The 11,433-nt window shown below is 39.5% G+C and overlaps 1 protein-coding gene across 23 annotated transcripts in view; it reads left to right on the top strand.

The window, feature by feature from the left end:
* The window catches only part of ppip5k2 (diphosphoinositol pentakisphosphate kinase 2), an 85,903-nt gene that overhangs the window by 1,682 nt on the left and 72,788 nt on the right, over positions 1 to 11,433 (top strand). For 20 of the 23 annotated variants that reach the window (XM_008113983.3, XM_062972223.1, XM_062972224.1 and 17 more), the window contains exons 1-2: positions 325 to 450; positions 9,415 to 9,558. The gene's annotated coding sequence lies outside the window, so the exon portion shown is untranslated. Of the gene's footprint in view, positions 1 to 320; positions 482 to 9,414; positions 9,559 to 11,433 lie in introns of those variants that run through there. The other 3 variants (XM_016994831.2, XM_016994830.2, XM_016994832.2) reach the window with 3 other exon arrangements.

Here is an 11,433-nt window from a genome sequence, read left to right as displayed (position 1 = left end):
CCCATGCCTGGTGTAGAATGTATAATTAATGCAATTCGACATCATATAGCTCAATGCTATGGAATCATGGGAGTTATAATTTTAGGCCTTCTCTGCCAAAGTGTCCTGGTGTCCCACCAAGCTACAAACCCCAGCATACCGTGGCAGGTGTCAAAGTGCATTAATTCTATAGTCCAGGTGCGCCCTGTGTGTCTGTTCACCCAGCCTTCAATCTGAATTCAGTTAAAAAAAACAAAAACACCTAAATTCTAGCCCGGAAGCACCGCCCGAAGTTAAGGGCCTCGTCATTCTTCACTTTTACTTGTGAGTCTATGAAATAAAAGGACTGTTGGAGTGGGCGGGGACTCAAGCGCAGGTCAAAAGCCAGGAGGGGGCGTGGCAGTCCCTCAGCAGCGCTTCTTTCTCAATGGGAAGGAAGTCAAGCGGCAGCGGCGGGAGCAAAAGGTACAGGTGAGGAGGAGGACGCAGGTGGCGACTGCGGGTGAGCCTTCTGTTGCGAGCGGCCCAAAGCGCCCCAACGGCTCGCTCTCAAAGGGCGCCAATGGAAAGAGGGGGCGGGCCCAGGAGGAGAGACCGAGAGAGCGCGTGCGCCCCTGCAGTCGCACGCGCTGGCCTGTCTGCTGAATGAGAGACCCGAGTGGCTGGCTTTAAGTAAAGACAAGTAAAGTGTGGGCCCTTCTTCACAGCCATATAACCCAGAATGTCAAAACAGAAAACCCCACAATATCTGCTTCGAACTGGGTTACCTGAGTCCACAGTGCCGTATAACCCAGTTCAAAGCAGATAATATGAGACATTATTCAGCTGTCTAGAAAGGGGCCTGAGGCTAATCGACTACTTAGTTACTGGGTTACTGAGAGCTTTCCGGGGTGTATGGCCATGTTCCAGGTGCCTGACGTTTCATCCGCATCTACGGCAGGCATCCTCAGGGGTTGTGAGGTCTGTTGAAAACTAGGCAAGTGGGGTTTATATATCTGGAATGTCCAGGGTGGGAGAAAGAACTTGTTTGCTTGAGGCCAGTGTGAATGTGGCAATTTGCCACCTTGCTTAGCATTGAATGGCCTTTCAGCTTCAAAGCCTGCCTGCTTCCTGCCTGAGGGAATCCTTTGTTGGGAGGTGTTAGCTGGCCCCGATTGTTTCCTGCCTGGAATTCTCCTGTTTTTGAGAGTTGTTCTTTATTTACTGTCCTGATTTTAGATTTTTAAAATGCTGGTTGCCAGATTTTGTACTTAGTTACTGTTGGAGAGGAGCAGGCCACACATTGCTCATAACTAGTGCTAGGAAAGAGGTGAAATTGCCCCCTGGTACTGAGCCTTTTATTCAGTCATTTTATTCAGGTCATTTCTTCCCTTCTATCCCCATGGTCCATCCATTAATCTCTCCATGTTTGTAGCCTTTCCCTTCTGCAGTGGCGGCTGCAGCATGTGTGAAAGTGCAGCCTTTGACCTTTCTTCCAGCTGCATACTGGACAAGTTGGTGCAGAACCTCCAGAGAAGGAAAGGGAAAAAAGTGACCAGTTCCCTTCTCCCCTTCCTCCTTTTGTCAGCCAGTACTATTTTGTAAGGTCTTTCCAAGGTATGTGTAGATCCTGTAGTCATGTTTTCCCTCCCTGTTAGAATATAAGGTATGTATGTGGGGGGAGTTGCATCTAAGGGTGCATCTTCACACTGTCAAATTAACGCTGTGCTTCATGCTATCAATCTTGTGAGTTTGGAGAGGTACCAGCCATCTTTGATCGAGAAAGCGAAAAAGCCATGTAAGTCTACACCTCCCGGGATTCCATAGCAGTTAATGTAGTCTCAGACTGCATTAATTTTGCAATGTAAATGTACCCTCAGTTTATAGCAGTTGAGAACTAAATGGAGGGAGCGAAACAACGATCTTTTAAAGGCAAAATGGAATGAAATTTATTGAAGAATAAATGTAATCTGAGTTAGAAATTCCACCTTTGAATCCAATTGTATGTAAGATGTTCAAATTGACATACCAGTGCAGCAATCCATTGTTTGCTTTGTCAAAGCACAGAGTTTCACACCTCACTTAAAGGTTCTTTTGTATTTTCACAACACTTCTCTACTATTGTAGTATTTAATCATGGTAAAGGTGTAAATATTTGGAGGCACACCCTGTATTTTTCTAGGAATAAATGTTATAAAAGAGGTTGAGCATCCCTTAGAAAGAATTCTGAAATCCAGAATACTCCAGAAGTGTTCACAGGGGAAGATACTTTTGTGAACTGATAATTCAGGTGGTTGATGTGTGATTATGATGCAGTATAGAAAATGTTCAGTTTTATGAAGACATAGTGCAGTGAATCAGAAAAAGAGTGCCAGTGTGCCCTGTCTGCCTAGATGGCTTTTTAAGAAATAGAGACATAATCATCTAATCTTAGAATTGATAGGGCTGCGAGGATCGTCTAGTCCAGCCCATTGGCATGCAGAAATACACAGACAGTACTCATTGTTGTTGTTGTTCATTAAGCAAGGATCACATTAATATCCTAGACAAAGGCATGTCTAAATAAATGTAAATAGATGGAGGTTTAGGTGTACCTAACTATGCATGGACCAAGAGGTGAGAGAGAGGTCATACAGCACAAGGTTTTTACTACTTTTCTCTTTCAGAGGAGCACATATGTAGGTACTCGTGCTAAGATTCTAGTCATATGTTTTAAAGGAAACATACATACATTATTGGATAACTAATTTATGAAACGTAAACTTGAAAATATTAGAGCTGATCTTTGTGGAGAGAAACTCCTAATATTTCTGTGTACTCCACAGCCTATATAACTTGCAACTGTTGGATTGTTATGTTGAGAGTGAACGCTTTTGCTTGCTTTAGCTTTTCTGTTTCTGATGTGTTCCTTTGGTTCTGTGACAAATGGAACATGTTGTTACCAGCTGACTCATGCTAGGAAGAAAATTAGCAATTTGTTCCACTGTTATTTAGTTTCTCATCTGTTTAAATATTAAAATAAGATTATATGATTACAGCAAATAAAAAGAATTGATTAAGACAGCAGGATAGAAACCATCAGTGTAGTACAAGATTGCAGAAAGTAGCACGATTTCCTGGAATGTGTAGTCTGGCAGTGTGGTCATTCATGTCCTGAATAATGGAAGAGCAAATGTTATAAAATTTGTCATGTGGCTGTGTACAGATACAAAATCTAATCTCTGAAGTCAATTTCTCCATTAAACCTAAATGCCTAACTTTGTTTTCCGGCAACATAATGAAGAATGATTATGTACTTTTCAGTAACTGGACATCACTCTGGAGCAAAGTTCCTATGAAATTGTTATCTTTACTAACATGAGAATAAACCCTAAACATTAGACATGATGAGTATTTAACATCATTAAAGATTAGCTGTATTTATAAACATCTCAATGTGCTGCTGTGTTAAAGAATCAATTATGCATATGTGATGGTTTTGTCCACCTATAGCAATCTTCTAAGTAGAAGTTTTTAATATGAAAGAGAAAAAAAATTATAGTACATCAATATATAGTGGCCATCTCAGAGATTGGTCTTTTGTCTCATGAATGTAAAAAAGTGCATAACACATTATTTTTCTGTGTTTGGCAGCTAGCTTAGCATTAACAAAAAGTTATTATGCAATGATTTTTGTTTTTATATGACCCAATTGTGGTTTGCTTCTTTTGTGAAATAATTTAAACACCTGATTAAAAGAATAATGAGGAATTGTGATTTTATAGGTATTGACAACCCGTTTGGAATATTTGGAGCACACAATTGCTTTTGCATGCGTCAGTTTGCTCTCTGTGTGTTTTCTACTATGATAAACAAAACCAAATGACCTTGACTGAGCGGACTTTCCATTAGCCTTTTGTGGAGAGTGCAGGCCATGCAAATGTTTTAGATACTTCATCTCTAATATTAGCATTGCCTCTTGAGCTATTAGAATTTTTGTTCTTTTATTAACATTTATATACCACCCAAGGGTCAACATTGTCTGGTGAGATAACAAGAAACATTTAGAGTGAGGACAAATATAAAAAGTATCAAACTGAATAAAATCAAAACAGTAGCAACAAAATATTCGTACAATAAAAAGTGTGTTTTAGAAAGTGCAAAAGGATTTATGGCCATGATGTAATTGGTATATCTGCTGGATGCCACTATTTTTTGCCAGAATTAGCAGTCACTCTCTTCCTCCTGCAGTCCATCATGTACCCCGAAAACCTGCTCTGGAGAGCAAGGAGTCCTTCTGAACCATTTTTTAAAGTGCTGCGTTGAAAGCAGGAAAGAAAAAATGTTTCAGGTCTACTGGCATGGAACATTGAAGTGTAGCATTAAAACTTTGCCAGAGCATCTGGGAAAATAAACAGGTCTTTACCCTGCCACTGAAAAGTTTACAGTATGGGTGCTAATGTGCAAGCATCTTGGGAAGAGCATTCCACAACAAGTGTGTCATAATCAGAAAGGGCCTCAGTCTCCTGGCCATTCATCACACCTCATTTGGCCGGTGCACCAATGAAGGACTTCTGAGTGTGATTTTAGGATCTGGCTAGTTATGTGTTTAAAAGAGGTGGTTCTTAGATAATGCGATTCCAACCTTTAGGACTTCCAAGTGTTAATATCAACATTTTAAATCAGGTGTGGAAAAAAAACTAGAAGATAGTGCATCTGGAAAAGTACTGGCACCTTACGGTGCTTTTACACCAATCCTGTTGCTATGGTTTGAATCAGCTAGAGTTTCTGGACCATTTATAAAAGCAGGCATAAGTACAACACTACAGTAGCCTGAATCCCAAACAGGAATTTATCCAGTTCCCAAATTACCTTTTGAGGTAAATATGCATTTTGAATGTTATTTATGAACAATAATGTGTTCTATAGTGACATATTTGTTAAAGTATTATCAAATATCTAATGGACTTCATTACTACAAATACTTTACGTTTTCCAGACACAATTATGAGAAATACATATATTTATTCATTATCAATGCTAATTAAAGAGATATATTAGGTTAATAACAGAGCAGGATGAACAAATCATAATAATTGGACTACATTTGAGTAGTACAAAACATGTTCAGGTTTTCTCAAATCAAATAGAGAAAATAATAGGAAAGGAGAATGAAAAAAGCAAACAGAAGCTGTGTTGGGTTTTTGTTTTTAAATTGTTGGGAGAAGTACATTTTACTATGATTGCAAAGAAAGGACAGATGGAATGGTACAGTGTTCATGGACTATATGCAGATAAAAACCTGGTTGTGGACAACTAGCAGCATGACACATTTAGAAGGAGTTAAATTTGTGTGCATGGTAGACTTGATAGCTACATTCATTAGATTATTTATCCACAAGTACTTTGTGGTTTCTAGTTGGTCTTACAAATTGATGTACCTTCATAGACTTTCTTCCTTCCGGCATTTTGACATGACAGTGGAGAAGCGGTTAATTTGCATAATGATCCGTTCTTAGGCATATGGACAACTAAATCATTTGCTCTTGGGAATAAATCCCTTTTAGTTGTGACTCAGTTGTAATAATCAAGCTTACACTGGAGTGTAAATTAATTGTGATAATTTTTCATTAACATTTAAAGAGTTGCATCCAGATTTTGGACTCTGAGTTCTACTTCTCTTGGAATAAGACAGTGAAGTAATGTCCAATTCTCCTTTCTTCCTGTAATCCACACTGATTTATTCTGTGTTGTTCCAGAAAAACAGCATGGAAGGTGATGCTCAAGTTTAAGGGAGAAGGTAAAATCTCAGAAAATTACAATTTATTTGCAGAGGAATAACTCTGTATCAGGCACAATATTTTGTCTTAATTCTTCTATCCTTAAATTAAGATAAATTCATTTGGAAAGCAACAAGGAATAGTATGCTTTGGAAAATTATTCTTTTCAATCCTATGCAAGTACAGTGTTGTTACAGTTATTTACAAATACTTATAATCTGCTTGCATCTGAACATTTTGAAATGGTACGTAGCAAGAAAACATTGAGTATAAAATACTTAAAACCAGGAGAAATTTACGATGTCCGTAAAGCACATGGAATGCAGCACCCAACTTTTTGTAAACTTAGGTGAGAGTTCCCATGAATCTCAAAATAAAAATTTAACAGCTGAGGTAAGAGTATTCTAGATAGTGGGTGCCTCTGCACTAAGTGTTGACCAATAGTGGAGCGGGCTCATGATTATCTAGTGAAAGTACCCAGCTTCACTTGGATCTGAAGTAAGTCAAGTAACCACCATCCCAGGCTAAATGGATAAGAGACAGCCAGAATGGCCTCCTATGGCCATATCACTCCAAAGTTGATATTTTCCAACTCCAGATGGGCCTTACTTGACATTCCTACTGTTGTATTCAATTGTATATGTTCCTAAGTGATTAGTTTGTAGTCTGGATTGTTTCCTGAAGGGCCAGGAAATAGGAGACTTTATCCTATTTCCTCTCTACCCAATTCCATTCTTCCCAAACTTCTTACATTCACATATGTACACTGATCTTTCTTTCCTGTGCAGTATAGAGAATTTAACTTTTGGCTTTCACCCAGCCAATAAAGAGAAGATGGGAGCAAAAATCAAGCAACAGGCCTTCTTACAGGTTGCATTCCTTATCTGCAATAGCAAAAAAGTGACTGCTTGTCTGTTTGTCTATAGTACACATAATATATCAGGACATTGTAACAGATTGACATGCAATTGTAACAGAATTGACATGCAAGCTTCAGTACTAAGTGTCAGCATGTCCAGATTGCAAATTGAGAGGTTTCATAGAAAGTGTGATAGGCATCTCCAAATTTGGGTAGTATTCTTTTTCTGTCACCTGGTTACAGTTGTCAATTTCAAATGGGCAGTTCCTAAGAAGTTATCTCATCAGGAAATACATTTTAAAGGGATAGAAAACAGAAGGAAGCTCTCTGAGAAACTGCTACTAAGATTCTGAGGCAAGGAAAAAGATAGGGATATAGGTGATGACTGAGGCCCCTTCCACACAGCTGTATAGAATCCACATTGATCTGGATTATTTGGCAGATAACCCAGTTCAATGCAGATATTGTGGATCATCTGCCTTGATATTCTGGGTATATGGCTGTGTGGAATGGCCCTAAGGCACTCCTGGTAAAGTTCCCAAATTTTGTTTTTAAAATGGTCTCTGAGGTACTGCTGGTAAGATTTTTTTTTTTGTTAAAAAAGGAGGGGAACATTAAGAGACCTCATTTGATCTGTTTGAGCTGCAGGAGATCCTTTGAGTATAATAGATACAGATCCAAACAGCAATAGATACAGCAGCAAGAAAACAAAGAAGCATATCACTTCGTTCGGCCTACTTCTCTCCTCAGAACGATGCTAGCTTTGGTACAGTTAACAGCCTTTGGCCCACTCACACATTCACAGCATTCTGAATCCAACTAATGATGGAAAATAATTATGTTTTAATGCTTCCTTTGTTTATGAAAACTTCTACCCCCTCACCTCACCCCCCCCCCCCCCTTCAGCGCTTCTACTGACAGGTCAAGGCCTTTGCAGGCTGCTAGGCCCTGCTAGGCCGCAAAGGAGGGGGCCATCTTTCCCCATCAATACTGTTCCAAAGAAGACAGGTTTTCCCTGGCTCATTGGGACACAGTACTATTCACAGCCGACTAAATAGAAAATAATGACTATCTTTTTATTCTTTCCTTTTAAGGATCGTTTACTCCCCCCCCCCCCCCCAAGTTTTTACTGAGGCAAAAAACTACCACAGAGCAGGCTTTGCCTACTAACTCTAACAGGCCTGACACATACAGTCTCCATGACCTACTATACACCCGGGCACTGTTTGGAGTGGGATGGACCATGGATGATGGACTTCCATATGGGAGTTGTAGTTCACCTGCCCCCACTGAACCCAGCTATGTCTTATTTATACTACTATTGCTTGACGTTACTTTTATGTTTTATTTATATGGTGGATGTTAGCACGTGGCTTAATGACCTTGCAAGCCACTTTGGGTCCATTGCAGAAAGGCGGAGGAGAAATATCAGAATTAAATAAATAAATAAATAAATAAATAAATAAATGTCCCAATGGTATGTATGGTTGGAATGACCTTCTGTCAGGAGGGCTTGGATGGTGTCTTCCTTTACAGCAGAAGGGGCTGGACTGGATGACCTTCAGAGACCCCTTTCAAATCTAGGACTCTATTTATCTCCCAATCATATTTATGACTGGATGGCCATCTGTCAGGAGGGCTTGGATGCTGTCTTCCTCTATGACAGAAGGGGGTTCGACTAGATGGCCTTTGGGCACCCCTTCTAACTCTAGGATTGTATGAAAGCCTTTAAACTAGGCATGGTCCAACTTGGGCCCTCCAGGTGTTTTGGACTCCAACTCCCACACTTCCAGACAGCCTACCCCATGATGCACTTTATATGTTGCAGCAGTTTGGGGGAGGATGGACCAAGGACCATCGAATTTCCAGTACCTTCATCTAATTCACCTCCCACAGGCCACTGTGATTCCCATGAATGACGAATCTGTACCAAACTTGATACACAGGTGCAATGTGGCCCCCTTTACGCCCTGGTCCAGTTTGGCGCAGGGTGGGCCATGGATGATGGGATTTGCAGTACCCTCACCCAATTCACCTCCCATGGACCACTATGATACCCATGAAAGATGAAACAGTACCATACTTGACACACAGGTGCAATGTGACACAATTTATGTCTTGGTGTGGTTTGCAGGAGAATGCACCAAGGATGATGGGATTTCCAGTACCTTCATCCAATTCACCTCCCACAGACCACTGTGATGCCCATGAATGATGAAACTGTACCAAACTTGACACACAAGTGCAATATGGCCAGCTTTAAGTCCTCCTGCCATTTGAGGGAACAACTGACCAGGGAAGATGGGATTTACAGTACCTTCACTCACTTCCTCAGACCACTGCAACCCACACCAATGACTGATCAAGATCAAACTTGACACATCGCATCCCCATGACCTACTTTACATCCTGGCACTATTTGGAGGAGGATGGACCATGGACTTACATATGGGAGTTGTAGTTCACCCGTACCAACTAAAGCCAACTGACACTGGATTGAGACTAAACTTGGAACAAAGGCAAACAGTTCCGTTCTCAAATAACCCGGGCACCGCCCGGTCCCCAAGCTAGTTTAATATAAAGGACACCATTTTGTTATGCATTGTATGTAATATGATTTGAGCATCTATAGATTTTGCTCTCTATGGAGGTTCTTAGAATCAACCCCAATGGATATTGAGGGCCCAGTGTATATTGCCAATTATACTTCAGCTAATTTTAAAATATTAATCTACATTTCAGTATCTATTTCATGTGTTTGTTCTAAAATAATTTCTCTTTGTAACTTTTTGCCTTTTCTTATCAAGGAAAATTATTTAACTTTTTATTTTACTTTAGGACTTGAACTGACGATGAGCACTGCTCAGAACTAGAAATACCGAAGGAACTACATCATTTTGGAAGAAATATTAGGAATTTAGCAAATATGCTGTATTGCAACATCTTGCTTCTACGAAGTTTATCTTTTCTCTTTCATTCTTGGTAAGAAATTAAGTGCAAAGCAATATATGCATTCTCTCTCATACATCTTCCTGAAAGCGCTCTAAATATTCAGTCTTCGTATGGATTATTCGTTCGGATCATTGCAAATGGACAAAGCAATGTGTACTAAACTGATAAGTTATAAAGAGTAATTTTAGTTATCTTGGTATAACTATGTTAGTTTTCAACCAAAACAAAATGTCTAAAATGCTGCTGTAGCTGGTATTCTCACTAGCTACAGAGCAAAGATGAAGCTTTTCTGAGAGAAACATTGGATCTACAGAAACGAAAGCACTTCAGGCTTCTCCCATGCTCATAATTTTGCCTAGTGTTATCATAATGATTTATTGGGTGCCCCCCCTTCTCACACACACACACACAAAAGCCTGATCTTCTGCTTTGAGATTTTTTCCTGTGTGCCCAATTTAGTATTGTCTTGTAACATATAGATTTTATAAATTGATGCATAAATGCTTTGAGATTGTATTTAAGTATGGCGGTCATCTTGAGAATGTCTTACTGAAATGATAAGCCATTCTACTTATATATTGATGTGGCTGTAGTTTTGGTCACTCTTTCTGTGCTGCAACTTATTGTTTAACATCCCATGCCATTTTATACATTAATTTAGTGATTAGAATGAAATTTGAAATCATAAGCTTTTGAAGTTATTTCCCTCAGCACTTCGGTCCAAAGGCCTTTTTGATTGTTTGCTGATTTAAAGCGCTGTTTAGTAGGTAGGATGATTTTTTAAAAGTATTACTCACCAAAACATTGTAACAATCTATTCATTTTGTTATTGTTAACTTGTTAGCTTTTTTAGTCACTGGTGTTCCTCCTAATCCAGGATTCACAGCAACTGCCATATGTACACTACACATGTATAAATTGAGGGCAGATTTGAGAGTCAAAATTATGAATTTTGATATGACCCATAGATAAGTTGAGTTATTCCACAGAGGGGAAAGCACCTGTCACTTCAGGGGGGCAGTCACCCCTAGCTGTTTTGGCCATTTTCCTACCCTGACATTCAAAAAGGCCAGAAACATTGCCATGGTGAATAAAGTTGAGGGACTTGGTGGTGCTTTTACGTTCTCCTGGGATAGACTAAGCTCTCGCCTTACATCACTCTATTCAGAAAGGGAAAGGTTCCTTTTTAAAATAAAAGTTAATGTACAATACTCAAACTGATAGGTAAATCATAGATAAATCGACCCAGGTTTTCTGAGTTGGTTTTTAAACTAACATTTGTAGATTTATACATGTGTATATGGGATAATTGGTGATTAATACTGGTAATTCATAGTGAATTAAAATGTTACTTTATATTTTAAGCCTCTTCCCTCCCTTTTCAGCTGTTATTTCTGATACTTGTTATATTTGGAGTAGAATCCTAAAATTTGTCTACAAATAAATTTCACTGAACTTCGTAATTTTTATTTCTACATATACAAGTATAGAAATCCTATATGATTTAGACTAGCAGTTCTCAAAGTGTGCTCCGTGCAGCCTTTGGGGCTCTGCAAAGCATACTGAGGGGCTTCAGGATTCCTCCTCTCCCTCTACAAGTATTCTCTTCTCTTCCCTGCTCCTCCCCCTTCCTCCACCTCCCTTGCTGCCAAAAGCCTTTCCCCCTCCCACCGCTCGGAGTGCTTTGATTGTGCTTTTCCTGCATGGCAGAAGGGGGTGGATTGGGTGGCCCTTGGGGTTGCTATTATTATTATTATTATTATTATTATTATTATTATTATTATCACAACGACGTTGTATGACACAGCAAACAAGATAGATATGCTGGATTTCATATCACAAAATCACAAGTCGAACACTTCCCAAGTGTCTAGGACTGTGTGATGTATTTTCGGATGATGCGTG

This window comes from Anolis carolinensis, chromosome 2 (assembly GCF_035594765.1).
Source record: "Anolis carolinensis isolate JA03-04 chromosome 2, rAnoCar3.1.pri, whole genome shotgun sequence".
NCBI classification, from domain to species: Eukaryota; Metazoa; Chordata; class Lepidosauria; order Squamata; family Dactyloidae; genus Anolis; species Anolis carolinensis.
Note: the sequence above shows the minus strand (reverse complement) of the source record. Positions and strands in the feature narration are given on the sequence as shown.